The sequence below is a fragment of the Berghia stephanieae genome, chromosome 12 (assembly GCF_034508935.2).
Source record: "Berghia stephanieae isolate SIO BIC M18660-M18661 chromosome 12, UCSD_Bste_1.3, whole genome shotgun sequence".
Classification (NCBI taxonomy): Eukaryota; Metazoa; Mollusca; class Gastropoda; order Nudibranchia; family Aeolidiidae; genus Berghia; species Berghia stephanieae.
Window position 1 is genome coordinate 4795251 of NC_088371.1, and position 4520 is coordinate 4799770.

Genomic DNA, 4520 nt, shown 5'->3' on the forward strand with positions numbered 1-4520 from the left:
GGTGAGTTTTCTATCTTTCTCTTTCTCTCTGTTTCTCTCCTTAGATATGCAGTAATATACGTGTGACCCATCGTCATGGATCGGTAATGCTGTCAGCCGGATGATTTAAATCTTAAAAGTTGAAAGATACATAATGGTATCTTGGTTCAATATAATATTCATTTTACTGAAGAGATATAACATAATTTCTTGTCGATTGAAGAAAAAGATAAAATATTTTAAACAAAAAAAAAAAAAAGAAAAAAAAAAAAAGAAAAAGAATAAGAGAGAAACAAAAGACAACATAAAAAAAAATAAAATAAAAAAGAAGTAGAAAGAAAAAAAAACAACCAAAAAGCAAGGAGGGGTGGGCGGGGGGGGGGAGGCGGGGGAGGGGGAACAATACAAATGAAAAAGATATTTTCAATTACAAAAACCATAGATTTATAATTGTGATAATATATATTTTAACGTCTGTTGTCCCGATGGTCAAAGCGGGTCACAATGCAATTAGTACTTTAACAGTTAGACGTTCATGTTCATGTCTGATGTCACGTCCGCCCAGCAACGAGCAGCTTGGTTCTAAACAAAGAAAATCGGTACTTTTTATTCTTCATGCTGGCTAGAACTTTTTCACATGTTATGTGATCAGAATGTATAAAATTTAAAACATGATCAGATTTATAATGTTTTTTCTCCTCTGGATACACTTTTATGCTCGTCGGAGAAGTATTTCATTAGGGCGTCCGTAATTGTTCCGATAGTTTAGAACCAGGTACTAAGTTATTATGCGTCATTACAAGTGAAGTGACGTCACGGCTATTGAACAGTATTGTAATATCGCCTCCCATTTGTCATGACTCCTCCGTCATGTTAAAGAGTTGATGTCGGCTACGACTCCATGAAACCCGCTTGAGCACAATTTGTGGATATTGCGCTGTATAGTTGCTCAAAAAGTGCTCAAGTTTAATTGTGAAGGATAAAGAACTGAACGTACACGTCTGACCGGTAACCAGAATGTCTGAGGTTCGATCCCCAGTCGAGGTCGACTGATTTTTTTTTGGGATGGTTTTTGTTCTGTATTTTTCTTTCTTGCTTTGTCTGACACCTTATATACACACTTGGTCAGGTCTCTGTATCTTACACGGGTGCCTGATCCCTCGTTTCTTAATTTAAACGTGAGTCTGAGTTACAACAATGTTCAAGAACAGTTATTGCTATCGCAGCTTAATAAATAACAATGTGAAATTTAATGTGAGCTTCAATTCAATGAACGAAAAAAGATAATGTGGACGTTTCGGATTTCCCCTTGATCAACAAAAGTGGATGAATGAAACACTACAGACGAGTGAGATAATGTGGTAATATCACAATATTCAATTGAAGCTTACATTCGATGTCACATTGTTATTTATTGTTTCTTTGCGATTCGAGCGGCAACATTTACATTTCGCAGCTTTATAGAAAAAAATAATAATTTAATTGTGTATTGAAATAGTTATATCATTATTATCTTCTTCAATTTTGGTTGGATAACTTCATAATTTTATTATCAGGATATCCGAAAGGCAGTATTTCGATAAATTGATGATATCACGCTGACCACCTGATAACGTGTTGTCGTCATATCGATGGATGGACATAGATCATTGTGTAGATGATAATAATGATATTGGTGATAACGATGATAATGATGATGATAACACCATTATGATGCGATAGTAAAGAGCTTTGCAATGAATTGATAGGGAAATTGGAGCGGCGTGTAATGATAATATAGTTTGATAATAGATGTTGTGTGTGCATCTCATTGTGTTACGTGAATTACTGATTCGTAAGCAACCATATATAATATAGGTATATTAGTATTTCCCTATAATAATATAATATATAGTATATTATATGAAGTATTTGATAATACTAATAATAATAATAATAAATAATAATAATAATAATAATAATAATAATATAATAATAATATATATTAATAATAATATATAATAATAATAATAATAATAATAATAATAATAATAATAATAATATAATAATAATAATAATAATAATATAATAATAATAATAGAATAATAATAATAAAATAATAATATATACGAAGCAGGCGTTAACTCACTCAACCCTAACAACGACTATATCCGTAGTCATTTGTCTGAGAAAAATTTTAGGCGTAGTATCAAAGCTAATCTATTTAGTTTTTACATGTTAATGGTAGTTGAATAAAATTAGACTATATATACATTTTTTTCCAATTTTGAAAAGTAGCAAAATTTTCTAGGATTGAGTGAATTAAAATAGTGCAAATTAGTCATACTTCTTTAACTCTCTCCTTATCGGCCAGTTTCAGAATTTCCCCCAAAACTTCACATCCACCCAACACAAAAATATATTTTTCTTCCTCAAACAGAAGATTAACCAGTATATTCTATGCATAATATTGTTCAGCAGAATGAGCTCTACAACACAGTGTCAAGTTTTTATGGCTATGATAAACAAATGTTCTTCAAAGTTTATGAGAAACAAGAATAATCAGATGAGAAAGTTGTTGGTTGCATCGTAACGAATGTGACGATTTTCCTGAAGTTGGTAAGGACAGGGCAGATGTTTTATTTCCAACACAGTATCTAACATTTTTTGATACCATCTAAAACGATGGTCAATTATAACTTATATTACATTCCTCTTTGTAATGTTTGAGACTGAACTACAGAATACAAAACAAATGATTTACAAGCGATAAAATATCATTTCTCAAAACTTGAACTATATATTTGACTGTTTCTCTCTTAGCCAAGGACTCCGGCCAGGTTCATGACAAAACTAAGTAATCCCATTCCCAGACAAAGACAGAGAGCATTTTGGAAAACAGATATGGAGGAATAGAAGTCATGATAAGTGACCTCCATGCCAGCAAAGAGAAGTCAAAAGACCCAACCAGAATAGGCTTCAACACCCGTGACGTAACTTCCCTCGTACTGACTCATAGTAACTTAGTAACTGGCTGTAAACTATCAGAACAATGGCGGACGCCCTTATGAAATACTTCTCCGACGAGCATAAAAGTGTATCCAGAGAAGAAAGACATAATAAATCTGATCATGTATTGACTTTTATACATTCTGATCACATGACATGTGAAAAAGTTCTCGCCAGCATGAAGAATAAAAAGTACCGATTTCGTTTGTTAAGAACCAAGCTGCTGGTTGCTGGGCGGACGTGAAATCAGACTTTGAATCCTATTGTATATCATGTCGGAATGAATTGAAGGAATGAATATGGCTGCACTGTCTCGACTATGGACGCTTGCCGTGAACAATGTGTGTGTGTGTGTGTGTGTGTGTGTGTGTGTGTGTGTTACTCCGAGTGTGTCAGTTTGTTCTTAGTATCCAGTTAGTAATAATTTGCTTCCATAAGTCTCCGTCCAGTGCAAGTGTTCTTAGCTTTTGAAGGTCATCGTGTGTGCTGGTGCTGAAGCGATTGGATGTTTCCCTGTGTCACTGAAATCATTTCTTCAGTTGTCGTTTTTAAATACATTTGATTTTTTTTTTTTTTTGAGATCTTGATTCAATGTTGTTGGAAGAGAAGGTTGGTGTACGCTTTATGTTATAGGCTCCCTGTTTGAAGTAATCATTCATCGAGGTTTGTGCTGGAATATTTATTTTATCTCGTCGGAGCCCGTGTCCGAACAGTTTCGATTTTTGCTGCTTTATTCTTACTGGATTAGATGAACTGAGTTATTCGAGTTTAAAATTAAAATCACCAGAATTCTAAAATTTGGACATTTTGGACGTTGAGAATTGAACTCTCAGGCTCCGTAATTTAGGCCTGTATTCTCTGTTCCAAGTTTTGTCAGCAAAGTTTATAGTTTTTATTAAATTCCCTATATTCCCTTTGTTCATCCCACATGGGAAATTTGTCTCTAAGGTATATTCCAAGGGAAGATTAGAATAACTCAAGCGTCAGCCGCAATGCAGTGCCGCAAATTGAGCTGGGGCGAGGGGACTTGTGCTCAAGGTCACACAGCGCAGCGGCGGGTGATCGAACTCGGTACCCTTCGGATACCAAGCACAGACCGAACCGCTGAGCCACGCTGCCCTAGAATAGATGTCCAGTTTATCCCAACATAATTCCATTTTGAGGCAATTGCTCAACACTTTCATATTCAGAACTTCTGAAAACAAGGCATATTTGATTTTCAGCGACGTACACTTATTTGAGGGTCTGATAACCCAATTCTTCATGGGCACATTGATGTAATGGAAATCTCCAAAAAGAATTTAATGACGCGAAACATTGTCCATTACAACAATGTTAAACTAGGCCCCTAATTAGGTTCGGATGTCAGACCTGCATATATGTAACGTCGATTTTAGGCAAAAGAAACAAAGAAAGCAATATATTAGCATTACGTAACTTTTTTTTCAGATGATCTCTTAATCGTATACGCGTTTCACTTCAGTCATAAGACAGATATTATCTAATTCTAGTAATGCCATCTATCTCAGCAAGCATGTATAATCTGTTATCAA